Genomic DNA, 12,867 nt, shown 5'->3' with positions numbered 1-12,867 from the left:
AAAAAAAAAAAAAAATCCTCCTCTCTCTATCCATCCCTGCACCGCCAACCCCCACCCTCCCAAAAAAACAGAATTTCTTTCCTCATGTTTTCCACTAGAACTGGCATAATTACAACAACTTAAAGATATCAACAAACAAATTAGGTAAATAACCGTAAGTCTTTTTTCAGTGAACCATAAGTCTTCTTTCGTTCTTTATAATTGCGGTATACTACAATCCAGTGTATCAGGCTAGGCAATTAACTGAAATACTGAATTACAACTTCAAATGAATAAATCCTGTTTTTAACTGTAACTTTCATTGCTTCTGAAAACCAGTCTGGCAACATTTTAACAGCTATTATGTCACTTTGTCTTCAAGTCTCGGGTGCACTAAAATATAAAAGTTATTTAAACGTGTTTTCTCAAACAACGACCTGTCAACTCTATATACTACCGATAACCAAGGCTATTCACCACGAGTTGACACGTTGCCTTCGGAGGGTTTTCTGCGTCGAGGAAAAGTAGTGACAGTCGTACCTGTCTCTCAGCATCTCGCCCTCTCCTGCTCCTTTCTCATTTTCCGGGGCACTGTGCGAAACTCCTTTCAGGCGAGGCCAAGACTCTTAAAAATGAGACAGAGGGCAATGTGCTGCCACGAATGTGGTATTTGTCTGAATGGGGGTAGGGAGTCTGACATCCGGGAGGACTGGGACTCGACCGACTGGGATCCTACCCGCCTGCGGACTGGAGAAGCCACCTGGGAACCGCGCAGTGTGAGAAGCAAAAGGTCAGAACCAGGGGCTATCGAGGAAGCACCTGAACTCCTTCGAGTTGCAAGATACCACACGAGCACCTAGTCCTGGCAAAGGGAAGCTCCCAGTAGCATCTTTGCCTAGGGTCCTGCCAGTAACGCCCCCGGGGGAGGTGGAGCGGCTTCTCCGTCCGACCCGCTCTCCAGAGATCAATGAAGACAGGAAGCCAAGCCCATGACAGGCTCCCCGTTCCCTCAACTGCATTTATGCCCTAAGCAGCCCTGGAACAACCCCGGGAACAGCATCCAGCGGGGTTTCAGTATTTTACCTTGTGTTAAGGTCCCAGCCTACCGCCATGTTTCACAGAAGCCCGGGTCGCCGGGGCTCCCGCGTACCCGGAAATATCGCGAGAACAAAAGCGACTATCACGGCTGAAAACGTCAGAAGAGAGACAATGTAGAGTTCTCGCGATATTCTCTTTGCTTACGAAGTGCTTAGGGAATGAAGAGGCGTGGTTGAGATGAAAGGGGCGTGCCTACACGGAAATGAGGTTGCAGCTTGTCTTAGGTGTAATCGCGCTGCCAGTTCGGTTCTGTTTCTATGGCAAGGGAGGGGTTACTTTCCTGCTGACACTTTGAGACTGCAGAACGAATCTCAGCTCCTCACACCATATTTCATTACTAATAAGAGCCTTGGGCGCAGAAATTATCCCTAACGATCCTAATGCATATCACCCTGCAATTGTTTTGTGCCCTCTTTCAGTTTTTGTGTCCTCATTTTCCCCTGACAAGAACATTTGAACTTCCTTTTCCGCCACAGGTAACGCTTTTTATTATTTGATCTGCGTTTTTATTGTCTTCCAGGCTTTAATATCTCATAAGAAACTACATCTGTCTTCCTCATCTCCCTTCGCCAACACCAACTATGCCTTCAAATATTTAAGAAAGAAAATTAATACCTCATCTTTTCCTATCACTTCATAGAACAGGAATTAATAGAGGGGACTTTGGAAAGAAAAGTTAAATGTGAACTCCTGGAGAGTAAACCCATTCTAGGTTCCTTTTCACCCATCTGTTACCAGATTTTATAATCAAACATTGGGATTTAAATGTTCTGATTCATTGACCTAGAAGTCTAACAAAGGCATAATTATGACAAATGCTTATAATTACTGTTTAAAGGCTATAACTGCTGTTTAAAAAAATCTGCGTATCCTCACAACACTCTTAAAAGGTAATACCAGTATTTGCCTGTTTTATAAATACGGAATTTGAGTCAAGGGGTAGTGAAGTGATGTACCCCAATTCAGACCGCTGGGAGACTCAGGGAAATCTTGATCACAATACTAAACTGTGCTTCAAAGGAAAAAAATCACATTGCTTTATGTAGTGAATTAACCTTTACTGAAATATTAAATTTCACTAAATTGAATATCCCCCAAAATAAGGGCTGATGAAAAGTTTCCAATGAATCAATATTATTTTCAGACTTTCAGAGTTAGTCTAATTAAATCAACTTAAAGTTCTCACTTTCTTGACATGCTTAAGAAGTATAGTGTAGTGGGTAAAATGATAGACGCTGGAGACAGGACTTCCTGGGTTAAAATTCCAGATCAGCAACTTACTAGCATGTAACCTTGGCCACATTATTTCATCTCTTTGTGTCTCCATTTGCTCGTCTGTAAAATGGGCATGATAATATCTCAGAGTTGTTATGAGGATTAAGTAAATTAATATACATCTAAAATGCTTTGTTTTTTTGTTTGTTTGTTTGTTTTTTTAATCTTTGCCATAAAGGCATCAGCAACTCTTCCTTCTTTGTGAGTATGGGCTCTTGCTTGGATGGAGGCTGGCTGTTGTTCACTTAGTTACACCTGATCCCTCATCTCCAGGATAACCTACTTTCAGGATCACAACTATCCCTTGAGAGCTGGATTTCCCGGTGTAGCAAAACTGACTAATTTGATCCTTCTTATTTAGAAAACAACTCACCATTTTCTAATCTACCCAGTGAAGAGTAAACTTAATTTCCCCTGAAGATTGAAACCTGATTAACTTTAAAAAGAAATGGATGCTTAATCTTGTGTTATCAGTGGCGCTATATCTGGAAATCAATTTGCTTTAAAACGTCCATTATGTATTACCTGCAGAAGATAGGTTTTAAACTGAGATTAAGAATTGTTCCATAACAACCTGTATTTAGTAAAGATGATCAAAAGGTGTTTTTGTGCCATTTTTTTCTTTCCGTAGCGTGAGTAAAAGTTTCAGCAAGTGAGCAGCAAAATTTAGATAAACTAATAAATGAATAATTTTGACAAAAGAATGCCCATAAGCACCTCAAAGTCAGTACATCCGAAATACATTTTTCGTTTTTGTCTTTTTTTTTTTTAGACAGAGTCTCACTCAGTTGCCCAGGCTGGAGTACAGTGGCACAATCTCGACTCACTGCAACGTCCACCTCAAGCGATTCTGGTGCCTCAGCCTCCTGAGTAACTGGGACTACTGGCATGAGCCACCACACCTGGTTAATGGTGTCTGTGTGTGTGTGTGTGTGTGTGTGTCTGTATTTTCAGTACAGATGGGGTTTCACCATGTTGCCCAGGCTGGTCTGGAACTTGTGGCCTCAAGTGATCCATCCCCACCATGGCCTCCTGAAGTCCTGGGATTACAGGTGTGAGCCACCATGCCCAGTATCCAAGTAGATTTCATAATTTATCCCCAAATCTATTTCTTCTCCTCTATGCCTAGAAAAGTCAATGGCACCATTAACCTCAAACTTAACCAGGTTAGAATCTTCTGTGTCTTCTCCTCCTTTTCTCTAGCTGCCAATCCCAGTGACCCATCAGTTTTATTCATGAGACCATTCCCAATCTCATGCTATACGCCAGGCCTTTATTATCACTTGCTTCAACCACAGGTGATCATCAATGATACAATCTGATTTAAAATTTACATTTTCAAACATTGTAGTTTACTCTTTCAAATCATTTTTATTTTTCATATGCCAAGTTGGGACTTAAAAGTCTTTTTCTTTTTTTTTTTAGACAGAGTCTCACTCTATCCCCCAGGCTGGAGTGCAGTGGCACAATCTCGGCTCGCTGCAACCTTCACCTTCACCTCCTGGGTTCAAGCGATTCTCCTGCCTCAGTCTCCCGAGTAGCTGGGAGTACAGGCATCCACCACCATGCCAGGCTAAATGTTGTACTTTTAGTAGAGGCGGGGTTTCACCATGTTGTCCAGGCTGGTCTCAAACTCCTGACCTCAAATAATCCACCCACCTCAGCCTCCCACGGTGTTGGGATTACAGGAGTGAGCCACGGCGGCTGGACTTAAAAGTCTTAAATCACTTTTTGACATGACAAGTTTAGATTTCATAATCAGCTGATGGATAAATACTTTCAGTCCATGCACACTCTGTGCCATCTGATACCTCTGTTTCAGCAAAGTAATCACTTCTATCTATAAAGCATTGTTTGTGCAATATTTTAATATGATTAATAGGCTCAAATGAACCACAGATCTGTCAACTGAACTTGCAGTCTAGCCACTCTTGCAACAAATATTCACTGAGCACCTTTAATATGACAAATAATGTGCTAAGTACCAAGTACTTTGTCATAGTGATAAGCAGACACTCTTACCCTCATGAAATTTGTACTACATTGTGGGTAAAAGGGGATCCAATAAATAACCTCCCCAAAAATATATGACTATGGCTGGTGTTATTTATCTTGATAGGTGTTAGTACATAGTCTTAATAATTATTAATAATATATTACTATATGTATTTAACGTACTGTAGCCCCAATATCTTTCAGTGCAAAAATACTCAACTGAAATATGTTTTTCATTCCAAAGAGTTATTTATATTGATTACAACATTCTAATCTGGTGTTTTACTTTCCATTTCCAAATATTCTTTCATCAATATTATCTGTTCTTCTTTGCATTGTAAATATATTTATTTCATCTATTAATATTTTCTATAATCTATATTTTAAGTAATTTCAGTTCCTTTTATATTTCTTTAACCTTTTAAATGCATAATTAATTGCATGCTAAAAGTGGATGAGGTTTTAAAAATAAGTGCCTAAGACATAATATAAATACTTTATTGTTCTCTATTACATTAAAAAGTGGTAACCTATTTAATTCACATGCTGTGGTCAAATTTTAATATCAATAATATGACACAAATAAATACTCAGAAATGCTGACAAATCTTATCATCTGTGAAACTCAAATGTTTTCAAGGGTCATGAAGATAGCATACTTGTCTCATCCAAATACTTTCAAATTCATACTTCTTTAAAATGTTGTGCTGGACTCTGGAGACACAAATGTGGCCTTCCAGAGTGACAGGCCTTATAGCAATCTTTGTAACAATTGCTACTTTATTTTTACCTGTTAATATTTATATATTAATAAACCCAACTGAACCTAGGAAAATACCTAAGACAAGTACATTTGAGTATGTGTGTGCCTTCATGTATGTGACTTTTATGTATATGATGAACTGTCTTAATTATAAAGAAAAGGAAAAAAACCTGATGCTATGAGAAAAAAATGAACATTCAACTGAGCAGAGCAGAAGATATTTTTATATTTCCTGATATAAAATCTAACTTCAGTGTTGAACTAAAAAAGTGAAATAATTTCCATCCCAGATATGTGATATGTCTCAAAAGCAATTTTTATATCTTGTAAAAAATACACAAGCAGTTAAATAACATAAATAATAGGCCCTCAGAGGTCAAAAGTTTTGACTAAAAATTATGAATAAATATATACTGTACTGTTACTATTTACAGGACCTAACTTGACACATATTCTTTTTTTCTAAAGTTGCTTTTTGAAGCAAAAGATAAATATTGAGACAGCAATCATGAAGTTCCCCCGTGTCTGTCTGGGTCTTGAAGGGAAAGAAGCTAGTGAGAGACAGACAGTCCCCCTTGCCTTACATACACATTTTCATTAACTAGGCTTTGGGAGAGCAGGTTTGGTCAGAAACTGATTTTGCTCTAATGGAGGGTAGTTAGGTTGGGCGAACCCCATTAAAGATCTCAGTCCTTTACACAGATTGGGGCTTCAGCTTTGGTATCACGTTTGTCTTACAATGGTGATACTCTGTAACTCATGTGATCCGCCTTCTCCCTCTCATAACAGTAGGCAAGGACAGCTGAGCCTTCATCAGGAGAAACCATTAATATGCCTATCATAAGCCAAATCCGTGTTCAAGTTACACGTAGGAAACCATCAGAATCTTCCATTCTGGGGCAACATATGGAAAAATATGAGGCTAGGAAATTAGTACCTTTTCTACATTTTTCTTTTTGTCTATACGCTAAGCAAGTAGGCTTAATTCCATTGAACTGTGATTTGTTTGGGAAGAATTAAAAAGATGTAAAGTTTAAAATGTGCCAGTGCTAGCAAAGGCCATAAATAACATTGTGCTTCTGCTTGCCTTCCCCTGGGTCATTGCTTGGGGAAATCCAGCTGTTCTAGCATAAGCACACTTAAGAAGTCCAACCGAGAGGCCCACATGGCAATGCATCTTTTTGCTTCAAGCATTCCTGATGCAAAATATAAAGTCACTCAGATTCCTGCCCCATAAGATGAGATTTCTTTTCCTCTGGAATTTTGTACAATTTTGTCCCTGGTGTTCTTAAGTTTTACAATGTCTCTGACATGGGTCTGTCTTCATTGTTGTGCTGGGCATGAAATGGCTCCTTGGTATAGCAACTCATGTCCTTTGGTTCTAGGAAATTGTCCTCATTTGTTTTCTTGATACTTTTCTCCCCTCCAATTTCTAGGCCTATCTCATAATTGAAACTGCTACTATTGTTATACAATGTTAACTGGAAGAAATGGAAAAAGGACAGCAGTGAAATAATTATCCTTTTTGCTTTATACAACTATGATATTGTTTTTCGTTAACACTGTTTCTTCTTTTATTTCTAGAATAGATAACAAAAGTAAAATTAAAAGCAAGGTATGGCCAGGCATGGTGGCTCCTGCCTGTAATCCCAGCAGGCATGAGCCACCAGCTTGGGAGGCTGAGGCGGGCGGATCACCTGAGGTCAGGAGTTCAAGACCAGCCTGGTCAACATGGCGAAATCCCATCTCTATTAAAAATACAAAAATTAGCTGGGCATGGTGGTAGATGCCTGTGATCCCAGCTACTCGGGGGGCTGAGGCAGGAGAATTGCTTGAACCCAGGAGGTGGAGATTGCAGTGAGCCGAGATGGCACCACTGTACTCCAGCCTGGGCAAGAAGAGTGAAACTCCACTTCAAATTAAAAAAAAAAAAAAGCACGGTATAATAATTAGAAATGTGGTAGAGAGACTTCTGGTTGCCTATATAAAAACTCTCCCCCCGCCTTTTTTTTAACACCAGAATCCTAGACATTAAACCCAAATGAAGAACTTGGGATTCCCACACTTGGCAAAGCCATTTGTCCTCTTTTCTCCTTGAACTTCCTCTTCTCCCTGCTTGGAATATGATGTGATGACTTGAGTCCAGTAGCAATTTTATGATTTGAGAATTGAACTCATACATTGAAGATGGTGGAGGAGAAAGACAAAAAAAAGCCTTAGGCCTTCGGGATACGGTAGAACTGTCCACCAGCCCTAAATTTCCGGCAGCTAGACTTAGTTTAGGTAAGGGAATTACCTCCTAAATCCTTCATGCTATTGTAGTCAATTAAAGAGTTAACCAGCCATCAGCAGCCAGTTCTTAATGGAGTCAAGGAAATTTGTACTTTTTTTAAGCTCTCTGAAAACAGAATCTCCTCGTTAATACACATCTTATTTTTACCTCCGCACATTTTCATTCACATGTTTAAGTGTGTGAATGAAGCCAACCCAGTTACATTCTTTCCATGCTTCTAGTCCTGTCTTTCCAGTCAAAACTCCATACGTTGTTTCCTGTGTCATCCTCTGAGAACTTTTATCAGCAGTGTGGTATGGTGACTAACATCATCAGTCAAACAAGCCTATGTGCCAACTCTCCTCTGAAACCAGTTGTTTGATATCAACAAGTCACTCAACTTCTCTAAGCTTCCATCTCCTCATCGGTAAAATAGGAATGATAATGACTTTCTCATACAATTGTGCTTGGAATTAATATTTGTAAAGTACTTGGCACATTGAAAGCTATGGGATAACCAAATGGAAGATCCTCACTCCCAAATTAAATCCTTAATTGGAATTATGAAAACAATTATTTTGTAAAAATTGGAGACATAAGAAAGAATTGAAAATACTATATGCTTGTATAGCAAAGCTTAATATATTAAAATAAGTCTTTCTCCAAGTAACATAAGATGGACACAGCCTCTGCTTCCCGCACAGGTTTATTGCCAGGTTTTGACTACCTTGAAATATTATAATCTAATCTGAAGTTACCCATATTAATAAAAACTTCTGTTAGAGTGAAACTAAGTAAAAATTCTGTACCTATTCCTTTAAAACCCTTGACAGATTAATAAATTTCATACCTATAAGAGTCCCCCATTGTAAGTCTATAATTCAATGATTTTTTAGTAAATTTATAGTTATGCAATCACCATAATTCAAATTTAGAACATTTCCATCACCCCCATTTTATTTCCTGCTCTCACTGAAGCCCTAAGTAATTACTACTCTGCTTTCTTTGTAAATTTCTCTTTTTATACATTTAAGTGGAATCAATATTTGTAGCCTTCTTTCACTTGACATAATTTTGTGGCACACTTATATTTTGTAAAGATTTTTTAACTTTTTTTTTTTTTTAATTGAGACAGAGTCTCTACTCTGTTGCCCAGGCTGGAGTACAGTGGCATGATCTTGGCTCACTGCAACCTCTGCCTCCCAGGTTCAAGCCACTCTCCTGCCTCAACATCCCGAGTAGGTGGGAGTACAGGCACCTACCACCACTCCAGGCTAATTTTTTATTTTTAGTGGAGACGGAGTTTCACCATGTTAGCCAGGCTGGTCTCAAACTCCTGACCTGAAGTGATCCACCCACGTCAGCCTCCCAAAGTGCTGGGATTATAAGCATGAGCTACCATGCCCAGCCTTAACTGTTTTTTTTGTTCAGAAAAATTTTAAAGGACTCAAATGGGAGGAAGAGCCTCTTTAAAAGCTTCATTTTAGGAAAATACATAAGATAATAGATACAATTTATTGGAAGTTTACTAGGTGCCAACTATCATTTATGAGATTTAAATGTAGAAACTCCTTTACCTTCAGAATATCCCTATGAGTAGATTTATTACCTCCACTTTATAGAGGAAGAAACAGAAGTACAATGAGGCTAATTTCCCCCAAAGTTATAACACTACTTAATGGTGGAACTGGGATCTGAACCCAAGAACTCTGACTTCAGAACCAACACTCATAATCCCTATGTCCAAAGGTTATTTACAGTATATTCAAAATATTTGAATGAGATTAGTTGTAATGAATAAATGAGCTAAATGGAAAGGTCAAGTAATATCTCACTCCTAGAAGATATACAAACACATTTAAAACCCTTTTCTCATACAAGAGAGTAGACAGTAGAAAGTGTAACTGCTAACGTTAACAACTAGGCTCATTGTTACAAATGACATCAGTAACCACAAGTCACAGTGACACTTTGGGTTTTCTAGGCATAGGGAACTGCAAAAGAATGTAAGGGTTTAATCCTCTGAGCATGTGAGGAACTTCTAAATACCTGGACAAGAGGAGAACAGATTCCAACCTGAGGAGCTAGTGTTGTTAAAAGGGGCTTTAAGTATTTCATATTGTGTAGTATTTTATATATGCAGAAGTATATGTAAATTACAGAACAAGGTAATAAATATCTGTGAGACCACCATCCAGCATAACTAAAAATGGGTAACATTGCAATGGCTCCTGTGTGACTCTTCCAGCCTATTCCACTACCTCCCCACAGCTGTGGTGTGATAGCATTGCCTTGCCTTTTTAAGCCTAAACAAACGATTTAATTTTACCTGTTTCTGAGCTTCATGTGCTGCCTAATTTTCTAAACTTGGTTTTTAAACTCAACATTGTTTCTAAGATTCACCTAAAGAGCCTGTGGACTATTGTATTTTACTGCCATGCAAGCATTATCCTATTTTGTTTATCCCATCTCCTGTCATAGACATTTGTAATTCCGACTTTTTGTTGATGTTCCTATAAACATGCCTGTCCGTATCCAATGGTCCATGGTCACATCACTTTCCTGCAGGACACTGGTCTCAAACCTGGCTGCACATTAGAATAACATAAGGAGTTTGTTAAATTATTCTTCATGCCCCAGATATGTACATTTAATTTTATGCATGACTGAAGACAATGCTGTAGGGTATATACCTAGAGACGAACTTGTTGACTGAGAAGACACTGTTATCTTCAACTTTACTGATATTGTCTGAATTTTCCAAAGCTGGAGTACCTAATTATACTTTCTCACCAGAAGTGAGGAGAGTTCCTCTTACTCCACTTTCTAATTAGCTGTTGATATTGTCACCCTATGCATTTTTTTGCCAAGTTAAATAATTAAAATGGCATTGTTGACTCCTTCAGTATTGTTTTATTGGTCTGTTTCTTTTTCTCTGCAGCAATATCACCCCCTTTTTTTTTTATTGAGATGGAGTCTTGCTCTGTCTGTCACCCAGGCTGGAGTGCAGTGGCATGATCTCCGCTCACTGCAAGTTCTGCCTCCCGGGTTCACGCCATTCTCCCACCTCAGCCTCCTGAGTAGCTGGGACTATAGACATCCACCACCACATCCAGCTAATTTTTTGTATTTTTAGTAGAGACGGGGTTTCACCATGTTAGCCAGGATGGTCTTGATCTCCTGACCTCATGATCTGCCTGCCTAGGCCTCCCAAAGTGCTGGGATTACAGATGTGAGCCACTGTGCCCAGCCCCACCCTTTCTTAATCACTGTAGTTTTACTTTCTTTTATCATAGTCCTTCTATTTTCTTCTGCCTGTTTCAGAGTTTCATAGTAACTCTGGACCCAGGAGTTGTTTTTGTTGCCATTATTTAATAATTTGGTTAAAATTTACTCTTAGACATACCAGTGGGAAATAGAAAAACACAAGTGCTAAATAATGAATAATAAAGTTGAGACAAAGATGCAATCAGGAGATGGGCCAACGTTGTTAATCTTCAGTGAGAATAAGACGCTTACTAGACTTAAGTTGTTGACTATTTGTTAAATTGACAAGGGAAGTGTGAAATGTTGGCACTATATCATTGAAACACATATCAGAAAGAAAAGGTGAAGGGTTAGAGGAAATGAAGTAATGTAATTTATGACTTAAGAATGAACAAAAAAATTTTCCAATGTTCCATGTGACAGGAGAAACTCAGACTATGTGGAGTTGTTGATAGCGAAATAGCTTATTACATAAGAGATGATGTATAAAACATAAATACTAAACTAAAACCAAGTCAACTATTATTTAAACCTTAAAACTCATCTCAAATATTATATTCACCTATTCCTGCAGAAAATAGTAGTTGTTCCTTCCTAGCTGCTGCTTCTATAGCATGTTGAATAGTAGTTATCTTTGTATATTTTTTTTCTCTACTATAATGAAATTCTACAGATGAAAGCTTTCTCTTTCTAGGTGTCTCTATCTGGCAAACAACAGGTGCTCAAGAAGGATTTTTAAAAATACATGAATAAAAATCAGGTTATAAGTTCTCTAAGAACTTTAAATTTGGCTATGTAACCCTTACATCATAGATCAATTTACACAGTTGATGGCAACCTAATACATATAGAGCTTCACATTGAAACACAAAAAGGAGCCGGGTGTGGTGGCTCACTTTGGGAGGCTGAGGTGGACGGATCACGAGGTCAGGAGTTCGAGACCAGCCTGGCCAACACGAAGAAACTCCATCTCTACTAAAAATACAAAATTAGCTGGGCATAGTGGCAGGCACCTGTAATCCCAGCTACTTGGGAGGCTGAGGCAGGAGAGTCGTTTGAATCCAGGAGGCGGAGGTTGCAGTGAGCCGAGATCGCACCATTGCATTCCAGACTGGGCGACAGGGCAAGACTCTGTTTAAAAAAAAAAAAAAAAAAAAAGAAACAAAAGAAAAAAAATACAAAAGGGAGAGTGGTTCTTGGAAAGCAGGTCAAAGAAAGAAATAAAGTTTATGCCCCCTTCTCAATTAAATTGGCTTTCAACTAGAGGAAAAGTAAAACAGCTGTAACACAATAGGTCCTATTAAACATTGAACATGGAAGAACTCTAAAATTATAGCCAAAAAGAAGCCAAAAACAGAACACCAAATAGCCTGTGACCCTCTTAGAGAAATCAGGTGGCTGCTCTAGGTCAAACAGGGAGTGCTAACCTTGCACCCTTTGCTGAAGCACCTTGAGAGCATCATCCTCTCAGGGCTCAGAAGACAATGCCCCAAAATGAAGGCCTTAGAAGCAACCATTTCCTGACCTTCTCCTGCTCTCCAACTTTTCAGTCCCATTCTCCCCCATAGATAGCCATAGAAATTAGTATACCTCTTCCTCAGGGTGGGTCATAGAAATCAGAACCCCTTTTCCCCAAAGTCAGCCATAAAACCTAAAAATAGTACTCTAACTCCCAGCTGCTCCAGCCTTCTTCCTGTGTAAAAACTTGCCATAAAGAAATTATCTGACTTACCTTGTTTGACTACAGGTCATAAGACCCCCATTTCAGAGAGAGAACTGCTTCATACCAGTAGGAAAAAATGCATGGCTAGAGAGCCAAGAGAATCAAGACAGACAAACCTTACTGTGTTTCCCCACTCAGTCTGCCAGCATTAAATCATATTTTTTGTCAAATCATATTTCTACATGGTTGTCTGTACTAAGCATAAAAATGGACAATTTCCCCTGTATCTTTGGGTCTTCACTCTAAAGTCTCATGTGTATAGATGTTAAACAAATTTGTATGACATTTCTGCAATTAATTTCCCTTTAAGGGTCCGTTTTTCAGTAAACCTTCAGACTTGGCCCCTACTACACCTGGAACACCACCCAGGGAGGTCACAATAGAGATTGTGTCAGCACCAAAATTTATGGCCAGCAGATCAAAGTGTGAGGGGGAAAAAAAAATAAAAAAATAAAAGCTTTGGGCAGGTCTGACATTTCATACAATACAACTTTA

The 12,867-nt window shown here is 38.9% G+C and overlaps 1 protein-coding gene across 1 annotated transcript in view; it reads right to left on the bottom strand.

Annotated features, from left to right (window-relative positions):
- The window catches only part of ERGIC2 (ERGIC and golgi 2), a 43,336-nt gene extending 42,152 nt beyond the window's left edge, over positions 1-1,184 (bottom strand). The window contains exon 1 of the mRNA XM_011934102.1: positions 1,063-1,184. The gene's annotated coding sequence lies outside the window, so the exon portion shown is untranslated. The remainder of the gene's footprint in view (positions 1-1,062) is intronic.
- Positions 1,185-12,867: the final 11,683 nt, after the last annotated feature.

This window comes from Colobus angolensis, unplaced genomic scaffold (genome assembly GCF_000951035.1).
Source record: "Colobus angolensis palliatus isolate OR3802 unplaced genomic scaffold, Cang.pa_1.0 Scaffold131, whole genome shotgun sequence".
NCBI classification, from domain to species: domain Eukaryota; kingdom Metazoa; phylum Chordata; class Mammalia; order Primates; family Cercopithecidae; genus Colobus; species Colobus angolensis.
The sequence above is the reverse complement of the archived record's forward strand: the minus strand, read 5'-3'. Positions and strand labels throughout refer to the sequence as shown.